Raw genomic sequence first — 13247 nt, 5'->3', positions numbered from 1 at the left:
TCCTCATCCTCCCAGCCACTAGCCTCCTTTTCCCCATGGCCAGGGCCTCGGAGGTAACTGTGAAGTGGCCTGTGCTTCTGCAAAGATCTGCACACCAGAAGCAATCATGGAAATAGGACGGATTAGTGTTAGGCTTAGTAGGGAAATTGGAGACCCAGAGGCAGGTGAATGATGGAAAGGAGGGGGCATCTCTAGTTGTGGCTTCTGTTCATTTGGGCTGGTTGAGGGTAGAAAACAGCATGACCTGGAGCCCCTGCGAGGCGCATTGAGTGGGTAGCCCTTCCTGAGCTTGTGTGCTGGAGAGTACGGGAATATCTGTAGAATGCAGGCTGGTGTTGGGTGGGCCAGGAAGGCTCTGCCAGGGCCTGACGGAGGATATGAAGGGAGACGCAGCGGGAAGAACGTCCACACCGTTTACCAACCTGGCAGTTCTAATTTGCCCAGCCGTCACTCATGCTCGGCCTCCCAAACAGTCCATTAGAAGAAGGGGCTTCCCACCTAGCTTGGCCTGGGTATGCCCAGTGGGATGGGACCCAGGTATTCCCAACTACCAGTTTCTTAATACCCTCTGTGCGGTGGGACAAGGAGCTACTTGTAGGGTCCAGGGCAGGTTGCAGTTCATAAGCTGGCAGTTGGGCACGCCTGGGTCCCATCTACAAACACGTTCTTCAAGCCATGTGGCCCCAGAAGGCTTGGACCCCAGAAGGAAACCAGGAACACCAGATCCCTTCTCTTCCCCTCCAGTGGCCAGAGAAATCATTTTGGAGATCCAAACTCCTAGCCTCCTCCCCTGCTTTCGTCTCTTAGCAGCTCTCCACCCTAATACATTCTTAGAGACAAGTTCCCCAGGTGGTATTGGGGGAAAGTCCTGGAGTCACTCTCTGGACTCTGCTGATAACTTGCTGTATGACCTTGAACAAGTCCCTTGCCCTCTCTAGGCCTCGGGTTCCCCATGAATAAAACAAGAAAGTTAAATGATCTCAAAAATCCAATCTTATATAACTGTCCAGGAGTGAGGGAATTAGGGGGTGGCTTTGAGGTAGACAAGGACAGAGGCAGACAGCCCCAGGAATTCTCTCTGCTCCCAACAGAGCCAGATCAAGATTGCATTTCCTCCCTGACCACCTCAGCCCTGGCTCTCCGCCCTCTCTCCTTTGGGCTCTTGTGTGAGCACCCTAGATAATCTCTGAGGTGTTGTGCAGGAATGGTGCCCACACAGCCCCCAGGCATGGCCAAAGGTCATGCTAAGGAGCACAAAATAAACCAAATCAGAGATTCTGGCAAAGAAAGGCTCCTGGGATGAGCAAGATGCCTTGGCCACGCACCTTCTCATGCCTGCCCCCTCTTCCAATAGCTCCTGGATATGTTGGGGGGGGGGGCTCACAAGCTTTCCTCCTATCGCTGGGTGACTGGGGGAGTAGGAGAAGGAAGAGAGAGAAGAATCTGGCTTTTATCTTCCCCACATGCATACAGCCCAGGAACAGAAGGAGGCAAAGGGAGAAAGGGATGAGAATCCTAGAGAGGGAAGAGCCCAGCACATCACCAGGGGCACCAGGTGGTGCCTGGGTACTGAGCCAGCCTGGAGGAGGCAGGGGAAGGGGGCGGTGACTCAGCCCACCCCATCTCCCCAGAACTTTGCAACAGCCGTTGTTGCTTCATGAACAAACGAGAAGAAACCTTTTGTTCTTCTATCCTGTCAGGGAGGGAAGGGTGGCTTGGAAAATCGGCTTCCTCAGCATCCCTCCTTACCCTCCAGCCCCACTCCCTCCAGGGGTCCTTGAGCCCGATTTCCCTATCACTGTGGCAGCTGGTAGGGGCTGCTTTCTGGCTTGTGGCTGCTTGGCTTATCACCTAACCCAGGCCTCTGCCTACCTCCCCCCAGACAAATCACCACACAGGGCCTGGTTGGGAGGATACAACAGCCCCCATTCTAGCCCTGGACCTGGCAGGAACAGTCATTCCTCAGAGGCCTCTGGGGGGCTGGCAAAGGTTCAGACCCTGCTCTGTCCTAATGTAGGCTCTGACACCAGTTTACAACACCTGTCCCTTCTAGTGAGGCCCTTGAGACTCAAGGCTTCTCAGTTTCTCCTCCTCCCCCACCAAACTATCCCCAATCCCCGAGAAGCCATGGGGGAGCACTTAGGCCATTTCCAGCCCCTTCTGCACAGCTCTCCCACCAGGCATCATTTTCCAAAGTCCTTCCCTCCATCCTAGTCAGCTCCTTTAGAAATCACTCCTGGATGCCAACTAGGCATAACCCCCATCTATCAGGCAGGGTGATCAGTGAATGGACACTGATCCACTTGGGGCTCTGGGAGAGACCAGCCACATAGTTAAAAAGACTAATGGCCCTGGAAAGAGTTCTTATCCCAACTCTGAGTTGAAGATCTCTAAGCACTTAGCCCAAAACACAGGGCCCCATTCCCCATTACTTATACACACATACATATACACAGGCATAGACACTGAAGAGACCAAATTCCAGATTGTAGGGCCATTCCTACCTGGGGCAAGAAAAGATCTCCAGGCTCCCAGATCCACCTGGGATGGGGATAAGGAGCTGCCCATCCAGGGGGGCTCCTCACTGCCCCCTACCAGTCCCACCCATAGCTCAACCTAGGACTATCAAGAAAGATGGGGCAAATGCTCTGGGAATCGGGGTGTGTTAGAAATAGTTCTCAAAGGCAGTAATGGGGTTTGTCTCTGCCCTAAACCAAACTAGATAGAGAAGATCCCAGATACCAGACAAACAGAACAAGGCCCTCTTTGGGGGGAAATTCCAGCTAGAATCGGTTGTACCACCAGCCCTGCCTCCAACCTCACCCTTCTCCACCTAAAAGACCTGAGGGAGGGAAGGGCAGGAAACCCAGTGAAGGGTCTCTGGCCCCCTCCCAATGAGCCCTGTTTCCATTCCCCTGCTCCAGGGCTGGGCAATGATGAATGAGGAAAAGGCCCTGCCAATGGCTGGCTCCCTCCCCAGGGCCACCCCTCCCCCCATTCCCCTTCCTGCCAGGAACACTCTGTCTCTGGCTTGGAGGGGAGGGGGCTGGCATTAGGGTGCACTGGCTCCACTCCCCCCAGTATCCTAGGACCTACCTGCATGCCCCCCTAACCCCCAAGTTCACTCAGGAACTCCCCCCATCTCCTGTTGGCATCAAATCTAGCTACTCTCTGGAGGGCATTTCTGCCCACTGGCCTACAAGTGCCTAGGGGAAGCATGGGAAGCCACCGTGCCAATTAGACCCACACTGCAGGTGGTTACATCCCTATCTAGGCAAGGGAGGACAGGGAGGGGCTAAGTGTCTCCAGGTCCTCATTAAAGCTTCCTCTGAACTGAGAGACCTTTACCAAAAGTCCTGGCCAGCTGCTCAGCACCCATTCGAGCCAGGTCTGGCCCCCAGTGATTCCATGCCCATCCACAGTCACACCTAAGAGCCCCTCCCCAAGTGAGAGTATATGGCCCTGTAAGGGGGAAGATGACTGTCTTCAGCCCACGTGGGCCCCTCCACCCACTGATGCCGACTGGCACCCACTTAAGGCCAGAAGCCTCTGAGGGCATGCACAGTGCTAAGCCTGATCTCACTCCCGTGCCTGGGTCGAGTTCGAGGAAGGAGCCCCTCGGGGCTCCCGAACAGAAAGGGATCAATCAGGAGGGAGGGGGACCCTGGAAGAGCAGAGGACCCCGGCCACCGACGCTCGGGCCACCGGCAGGGGACGCCAGAGAGCAGCCCCCGCGGAGACTTGGGGTCGGCCTCGGCAGCTCTCCGCACTTGTTCTCTCTCCCCGCTCCCCGGCCAAAGTTCCCAGCCGGTCCCCCGCGGTGAGTCAGGCCACACGAGCCCCCGCCCCCGGCCCCCGAACTCTGGGCCCACCCCGCCTGGGCGCCTCGCTCAAAGAAGGCTTTGACGGGCATCCCCCGCCGCCACCACCTCTTCCCCCTCCACCACCACCCAAGCACAGCGCGGAGAACTGCGGAGAGCGCCCCCGCCCCGGTGCTGGCTGAGCGTCCTTGGACCATGGGCTCCCGGCATCCCCGGACCCCGGACTCCCGATCCCCCGCCACATCCCACCCCCACCCCCAAACACACACACCCAAAGCGAGAGAAAGCGGGCCGCCTGCAGGGCAGAGGCCAGCAGGTTGGGGGAAGGGGCGCTGGGCTCCCCATTTCCCAGTCCCCCAGTTCTGGATGGAGAACGAGAGGAAGGGAGTCACTGGGGGAGGGGCAGCCCCCAACCCCAGGGGAAGGGGAAAAGGGAAGGGATGGGGACTACTCTTGCGGGAAAGCGGGGCAGCCGAGGCCCGGCCGGCACGCACTCACCTGGTCGCCGTCAGTAGGAGTCGGGGGCGGCCCCACGGCGCAACTTTGCCATCAGGCCGGGGCGGCTGAGGCTGGGGAGGGCGCGGGGCCGGTCCCGGGGGCAGCCGGGGCGCCCGCTCGGGGAGGGGGGGCAGGAGGTGACGCCGAAAGCAAATGTAAAAAGGTTCTCTTTTGAATTAGAGAGGGGAAATGCAAAGCGCATCAAATGCAAAAAGAAGCGCAACCTCGCCCAGGGTTTAAAAGCTCGAAAGGTGCAGTCGGGCCCCGGAGCAGCCAGAGGAGCCGCTGCCGCCGCGGGCGCGAGCAACTAGTGCCGGGCAGGCTGCGGGCACCACCGCCGCCGCCGCCTCCTGCCCCCTCCTCCTGCTGCCGCCGCCGCCGCCGCCGCCACCGCCCGGAGCCCCGAGCTCGGAGCCCGCCCGCCCGCCGCGCGCTGGCATGACTCGGCCCCCTGCCCGCGCCCCCGGCCCCGCGCCTCATCCGCTGGCGGCCGCGCGGGGTTCGCGGAGCCTCCGCCTCATCCTCCGCCGCTGCTGCCTCCTCCTTCTTCTCTTCCTCCTCCTCCTCCTCCTCTAGGCTGGGCCCGGGAGCCGGGGGTGGCCGCCGCCGCTGAGGCTGCTGCTGCTGTCTCTGCCGCCGCCGCTGCCGATGCCGCCGCCGCCGCCTGTGCCCGGGCTCCGCTGCCCGCAGCGCGCGCCGGGGCTGAGTGACAGCGCGGGGCGGGACCACGCGGCTGCGCGAGACCCGGGGACGGGGGAGGAGGGGAGAGAAGATGGAGGGGCTGAGAACCGAGGGAGGGGGAGCCTCTGGAGAGGGGCAGGGGCGGTGCGTGCCCGGCCTGAGTGACAGTTCTGCGCGACACTCAGGGAGGAGGGGTCCGCGGCTTCCCGGGCGCTTGGCTTCTCAGGGGAGGGGGAGGGGGATGAGAGGGGAAGGGGTTGGGACTGTGCGCACCGCCTCCTCTTAAGGGGGAAGCAGGCCTCCGGGGCGCGCGCGCCCGCCTGCAGGGCCCCCCACCCGCTGGGGGCTCGGGCGCACTGCCCGGAAAGGCTCCCTGTCTCCCCCCTCCCCTGCACTTCACGCCCCTGCTCCGCAGGATTTAAGGTGACCCTGGGGTGCTCCTCGAAGAGTACCGATCAATTGCTTCGGGGGTACGCCCTCCTTGCCCCGAGTATCAAGCATGTGCTGGCATGTTTCGTATGGCCAGAGGATGGAAGCCTGTGCCACAGGGTGATTTCCCTACTAAGTGCTCCTGGAGTGTGTTTGTTCCATGCGGGCGCCTCACGCTGGCGACGGGTGTGCCCCGTTGCGGGAAGTTGGAGTCTAGAGAACGGGAGATACTATGGGCATTAGGCCTCTATGGGGAGGGGGCAATGCCAAGGTGCCCCATTCCAAGTCGGAAAGGGTGATACTCTGGGAGAGCTGCTCAAAGCCTAGTTCCCTCAATGCTGTCTGCCCATCCCCCACCCCCAGGGGGCTCATCACTCAGTGGCCGCCTCCTGGTGGTTTGTGGTGTGGGCAGCAGGCAGTGGGCCAGGAGAGGAAGGCTTGGGGAGGAGTGGGGGGTGCTCACCGCTGCGGCCAGGCCAGCCATCGAGGCCAGAGACAAGTAGGTTAATCAGATGGATGTGAGAGGAGGAAGCTGTGGTCTGGGAAGTGGGAAGGCTCTGGGCATCACTGTCCCAGCAGGAGTGATGGCTGCAGCAGGGTGGATTGGGGTTAGATTAGGAAGCCTTTGAACAAGTGAGCAAAAATCTCCCAGAACTGCTAGGATTCGTTTGGTTGGTGCCTTGGACCTCCTCCTTACCCCCAACCCACTAGATCTAACTGGCCCCTACAACCGTCAGCCACAGAGCAGGGAGAAGCCCCCTCAGCTCTATCTCTGAGACTTAAAGCAGGATCCAGGGAAAAGAAGAAACAGACAGTGAGCTACTTGTGTTCATTCCAAGGGCAGCAAATTGCCCTAGGATAATTACCTACAGGTAGGCCCTGGGCACTAGAAAGAGTATCTCTTATCTCTTATCTCTAAGCTTCCGGACCTAGGTCCTCCCCAGGACAACAGACAACCACTTTCCCAGGAGCCCCTCTCCCTCCTCTCTCCTTGCAATGCCCCTTGAGGGTGAAATGTGTTCCCTGAGATGAGAAGAGATGTTCTTCGAGATGGAAAGAGATTACCAACCTTAATAGAAAAGGAACCACCTCTCTCACCTTAAAAAAATAAATAAATAAATAAATTTATGAAGCTGGGTGGAAGGGGGAGGAGGGATCCAAGTTCCTTGTCCAGACTGGTGCCCACAGGACTTTGTGCCCCTCACCTGGCCCTGGGAAATGAGTCCCTCAAAATCCAAAAGGGTGTTGTGGAGGATCTTGGGATCTTTTCTGGAATCTTTCTCAGCCCCACTACCTCCTTGCCTTGCAGATGAGAGCCTCCTCCCAGAGATGGCCAATGAGATATTTTAAGGTCCCCCTAGAGAAGATTGCGCCAGGGGAGAGTAAACTCATCAATCCTCAGATTATACTTTCCTCCCTCCCCACCCCCACCCCATCCACTGACCCTCAGAATAGCCCCTACCTCCATTCTAGACTGGGAGGCAGGAGACCTAGGATTAAATCCCACTTGTACTGCCTACTCTCTGGATAGTCCCTTCTGGGATTTGAGCCTTTTCCCTCCCACATGAAATAAAAAAGTAAGACTAGATATGGGGGTCCTCCTATCTCTGGCATCCTTTCCCTCTCAGGGTGTCTCCCAGGATGTCAAGTTCCTTTGGCTCCCCTATTCTCATCACAGTGAGTGGGGACAGCGAGTCAGATCATCTTCTCCAGGTAGATGAGGAATGGAGGCATCACCACCTCTTCTTGGTCCCATCCTCCTCCCCAACAGGCTAACATTTTTGTCTCCCTGATCCTCCCCTTAGGAACTCCTTGGGAAAATAGAACCCAGGAACCCAGGGAAGTAAGAATCTTGGCCAAAGACCTGTCCCCAGGACAGTGTGTGTAAGCCCTGAAAATGCCAAGGGTCAGTTTGAAGGCTGGGGCAGAAGGACAGGCTCAACTCTTGTCCACTTCATCCATCCTGAGCCATTATGCTTCTAGTGTAGGTATATCCCTCCCATGCAGCATTTCCACTGGGGAAGGGCCTGAAAGTGATCTCTGTATCTGCCCTTCCCACTCATGGATACTAAAAATCTCCCCCTCCCCCCCCAAAAATGTGTGGATATATTTTTACATATTAGAATAAAAAATAGGGCCATGGGCTTCCAGAGGGAAGCCATTGGCTCTTTATGAATATTCATAGAGATTAATAAATATGAGGCTAGGGAAAGAGACAGAGACTATGAGAGACTCTGAGACTGAGAGATCTCCTGAGACAGAGACTCAGAAACTGGGAGAGATCCAAAGACTGGGAGATGCATGGAGGCTGGGAGCAACCCCTAGACTCTTAGCTCCAAGAGTGCCCATGGTGGTGGGGTATAGCTTGGTGTTTCCCTCAAAGGCTGAACAAAGACCTCAGCACCCAGCAAGGATTTGCTAAACAGTAGTTGAATGAATGAATGAATGAATGAATGAATGAATGAATGAATGAACAAATGAGGGACGAGGGCAAGAGACCTGATAAATACAAGAGAAATTCCTCCCTACCTTTCTCCTCTGCCTCCCACCCCACCAAAGTAAGCTCCTTGAGGACAGGACTGCTTGTGGTTTCTTCCTCTAATCTACACAATGGCAGAACCCAAGGCCTTGCACCCAATAAATGCCAAATAAATGGTTGAGTGAATAAATAAGTGAATGAGTGAATGACTGGTGAGAGCCAGAAACTGGGACAGAGAGAGGTACCATACTCCAGATGTGCCACAGCTGGATCCTGACCCATTTCCCCCAAGAAAATCTGCTACAGGTGGAAGGAGCTGGCTCAGTCAGCATTGTTCTTCCTTTCTCGTTCTCCCTCTTTGGCCTCTATTGCCCTATCCATCCTTCCTCCAATCTCCTGCCAATCCCCTTATTCGTAGGCTCCTCCCCAGGGGAATACTATCTCTGAAGCCTGCAAAAACACTCCTGCCATTCCTGGGGCATCTGGCAGAAGAGTACTCCAAGACTCTCTTTTGGGGAGACAGGCAGCTAGCTAGAGGTCTAAAGGGTGGGAAGGATCTCAGGGGCTCCAGGCAAACATAAAACATAAAGAACTTACATTAGCCCTTAGGAGTGTCTTTCTTGAGTAGGAAGCTCTCCTGCAAAACCCACCCAGCTTCTCCTTAAGTCCCCTCCCCAGGGACTCCTCAAAGCCATTTGGATGATAAAACCACCCAGGATGACTTGGAGTAATTAAAAATCATTTCCATATTCAAACGTAGCTGATTGAGGCCAAATTGACTTTTCTAATGGCCCAAGGGGGAGGAGAAGGGGAGTCAGAATTGGGAGGGGGATATTCCAATCAAAATCAGACATCATGGCCCTGGAGCAGAAATGGGGAGTGGGGGAGTGCTGCCCTTTGTCCCAATGCCCTCTGGCCTCCTGGGCACTAGAGGAGTTAGCCCTACCCCTTCAGCCCCATAGATGAGAGGGTACCATACTAGATACCCTAGGAACGATTTCCCTAGAGTTTCTAACTACCACAACCCAAAAAGTAGGGGCGGGCAATACCCAGTTGGGGAAAGGAAGAGCCCTTGGTTCCTACAAGACATCTGCCTGGCACAAGTGGTTTGGATGGATGGACAGTTGAGGAAGGAATAAAGAGGAGAAGAAAAGGGGAAAGAGAATGAAGGAATAAGTAAAAGAAAAAGAAGATACTCTGCCCCCAGGGGCTAAAAGAACTGAAGCTTCCCTTTCTATACCCTTTCTTTCCCTTTACCCTCCCCCAGGCTCCTTCCCTCAAGCCCCTGGCCTGGCCTAGGCAGGGCTCCCTTCCCTGTGGGAGGAGGTCTCTACCATGCTTCATTGCCCTTTAAACAGATTAGAAAGTGCTCTCATTTTCTTTCCCATTATTTATTGGGCCTAGGGCCTAGGCAGGTTTCCTTCCATGGGGGCCTGGGTTGGCAGGAGGGGTTGAAAGCCAAGCATATCTTCACCCAGGCTCCTTGCCCAGCGCCTTATCCAGCTCCCTGTTCTCTGCAGTCCCCATTTTCTTCCCACCACCCACCCACCCTAGGGTCATTTCATCCATACCCCTGCCTCCAGATAGGACCTTCCTCCCCTACCTGGACACTGGGGTTTCCTGGAAAAGGTGCCTAGCAGAACTTGCCAGATGGAATGTCTTTCCCCTAGTCTACCCTCAGTTCCTCCTTGCAGGGGAGGGACTGCAGGCCAATAGGAAGAGTGGTTTAAGCATTAGATGTTTGATGACTGGAGCAGAGGGAGAAGTTCCAGTATGTAGGATAGATCTTTCCCCTACCAACCAGTGCTGGGGGTGGAGGAGGACATCCTACAGGATCTGGGGCAATGTCTCTGGGCTCCAAAACCTGAGACCCCCATGATCAAAAAATGTTCTCTGCAGCCAAAAAAGGAACTGTGGGAATCTGACTGCAGATCAAAGCACGCCAGCCTTCACTTTATTTCCTTCATGAGTTTTTTATTGTGTATGTGATATGTGTCTTCCGTCACGACATGGAGAAGATGGAAATACATATTGCATGAAAGCATTGGCCTAACCTATATCAGACTATTTATTGCCGGGGGAGGGAGGAAAGAGAGGGAGGGAGGGAGGGAAGAAGAGAGAGAATCTGAATCACAAAACGTCAGAAAACAATTGTCAAAGATTGTTTCTACATGTAATTGAAAAGAATAAAATTTAATAAAAATAAAAGACTTGAGATGCCTACCCCGATCCCAGCCAGGGCTGAAGAGAGGCAGGGGGCTGACCATGATGACCCTGGGAAGACCCTGGAGCTGGGATGGAAGATCTGGGCATATGAATCTTTGTGGGTGTATATCTCTATATCTATTTGTGTGTGCGTATGTAGCAGTGTGTCCCTGTATCTGTATTTGTGCGTTTGTGTGTCTCCGTGCAGAGAAATTGAATTTGGATCCATTTCTCTGTTTCTGGCTCATCTTCAGCTGCCTTCTCTCTCTCTCTCTCTCTCTCTCTCTCTCTCTCTCTCTCTCTCTCTCTCTCACACACACACACACACACACACATACACACTGTACTGCTGCTCTTCCTTAACTGTTTGCATGAAACACACACACACAGTGACATATAACTTACACACACAGACCCACAAACAAACTTGGGAACACAGAGGCTCACAGATACAACATCCTTGTGTCCCTCCCTTTCTCCAAAGAAAGGCAATCTCTCTCCTCTGCCTTTTGGGAGGGAGGGGAAGGGAAGCAGCTGGGGAGAGCAGGACCCAGGAGTCCTACCTTCCTGCTGAGTAGCCAGCACTGGGCTGAAGGGGAATCCCTCTGGGGAACTGGGGCTTAGCGGGCAGTGAGGCTGCCTCCCCTGGGCTCCTCGCCACCTGGATCCCTCCCCAGGCAGGCATCTAGCCAGCCAGGCTGGAGCTGGAATGGGGGATCTTCATTCTCTAAGTGGAGGGCTGGGGGGGAACAGACAGGTATGGAGAGGGGCAGAGATAAAATGGGAGCAAAAGAACCGAGCAATATTTAGCCAAGAGAAGAGAACAGGAAAGGAGGAAATGATAGCTGTCTTGAAGTATTTGAAAGACTGTCATGTGGAAAAGGGATTAGCCTTGCTCTGCTTGGCCTCAGAGCCCAGAACTAGGAGCCACTGTTGCAAGTGACAAGGGAGGGAAGATTCTTGCTGTACAATAGCGAGTTCTAAGCCATGCTTGGGCCAAACTTGGAGTAGTCTCTGGAAAGATAGTGAGCTCCTCATCACACTCACTGCACACAGGATCTGACACCTAGACCTCCTTGCAGTTCTTCCTGAAATGGAGCTCCAGGCCCTGAGGAAGTTAATTCACCCATTTCTGGAGCTCCCATCTTAAGATCCAACCCTAGACACCTTCAACTTCCTGTCCCACCAACACATCCTCTCAAGCCTGTCACCCTCGTGGTGACCCCCACACCTACTCCCTTCATCTCCCTCCATTTCTCTGAGCCCCTTGCTCTTAAATGTGCTTTCTGCCCTTACTAGAAGGTAAACTCTTTGAGAGCAGGAACTATCTCATTGCTTAATAATTTTTTTAACCCCTTCCTTCCATTCTAGAATCAATACTATATATTGGTTCCAAGGCAGAAGAGCAGTAAGGGCTGGGCCATGGGAGGTGAAGTGACTTGCTCAGGGTCACACAGCTAGGAAGGGCCTGAGGCCACATTTGAACCCAGGATTTCCTGTCTCTAGGCCTGGCTTTCAATCCACTGCACCACCTGGCTGCCCCCCTCATGGCTTAATCTTTGTGTCTCCATCACTTAGCTTGGTATCTGGCTCCTAGTAAGCACTTAATTAATAAATTAATAAAAAATTAATATTTTTTCATTCTTTCATCCATTCATTCCTCAGAGATACTGTACAAGAAATCCATGCTTAGGAACTAGTTGGAGTGGATTATCTCTGAGACCCCTTCTAAATCTGAGGTACCAGGATTCTTTATGTGGAAGCTGGAGGCAGACAATCCAGGGCTACAGGAGGGAGGGACAAGAATAAGCCCAGCCAAGAGGACTTCATCATATCCATTTCACCAACAGCTGCTAGGGGCACCATCACACAAAGACCCCAAGACCCTTCACCACTCAAGACAAGTCTTCAAAGCCTACCCCCCTGCCTCTGATGACCTAGCCCTTCCCAAAGGGGAGGATCCTTCCCCACCACTTCCTCCAGGATGTCAGAGAAGTCCATTTCCCCACCCTTTGGGGTCACTATCTCAGATACTAGGACTCCCTTCAGTCTCTGAGATTCCTCCACCTTCTTTTCCAAAAAGAATCTTGGGAAATCTCCATCTCTTGATCATCTCCAGCTGTCCCCCACCTCCCACTCTGAACCCCGATGCCGGGACTTCCATCTGTCAGAGGAGACCTCATCCCAGTGCCCAAATTCCTCCTCTGGTCCCATCCCCCAGATCCTCCCTCTCTCCAACCCTTTCCCAATCATCTCCCCCAGCAGCCTCTCTTCCTCCACCACCCCCTCTCCCCCTAGGGGCTGGGTCTGCACTGAAGCGACAGAAAACAATTTATTTCCCAGATTACTGATAATCTTCCCCTAGACACCTGCTTCCTGCCCCCTCCTCCCCCCCCCCCTTCCCTGGGGCCTAATCCCCTTCCAAATGGCCCCCTTGCCATTTCTCTGAAGTTGTAAGGCAGAGTTGGGACTGGAGAGGGCTATGGTTCAGTTTAGGGTTAAAGTGTGGTGCAAGATGGGAGATTTGAGGGCTACACAAAGTATTGGAGTGACAGTGAAGATTTGGGAGGCAGCAAATGGTTATTAGGGGCCAGGATGGAATGTTGGAGGCCCAGGAGATTTGGGGGGAAGATAGGGGAGTTCAGGGAACAGGGTGGGGAGTATTTGGAGGGAAAGGATGAATGTTTCAAAGGGACAGGATGGAGACATTTCAGGTCAGAAGATCAGGATTAGTTGAACCGCGCTTGAGAGGGAGGGCTGGAAAGACTGGACTTTCCAGCTATTTCCCAACCCGATTTAGACCTATCCATGGTCCTCACTGAAGGCCTCTACTTCTTTCTTCTCCCTCTTCAAACCTGGGAATGGGAAACATCAGCCCTCAGCCCCTACCCCAGGGTCAAGTGCCTGGGGGTGTAGCTGAGAGTTCCAAGGATGGCAGGCTCTTCTCTGACTCTGGAAAGTTGTCCCCACCCTCTTTTTGACTCTGCCCCTTTGTGCTTAGGCTGGGTGTGGGAATGAGGCCCCTGAAACAGAATGCCCCAGCACAGCCCTAGAGATCAGCTACATTGGTAAAGATAAGGAGGGGGAGGGGTGGGGAGCGCCCCAAACCTTCCTGGAGGGTCCCGGCCGAGAGA

Source organism: Gracilinanus agilis, chromosome 3 (assembly GCF_016433145.1).
Source record: "Gracilinanus agilis isolate LMUSP501 chromosome 3, AgileGrace, whole genome shotgun sequence".
NCBI classification, from domain to species: Eukaryota; Metazoa; Chordata; class Mammalia; order Didelphimorphia; family Didelphidae; genus Gracilinanus; species Gracilinanus agilis.
This window is presented reverse-complemented; position numbering follows the sequence as displayed.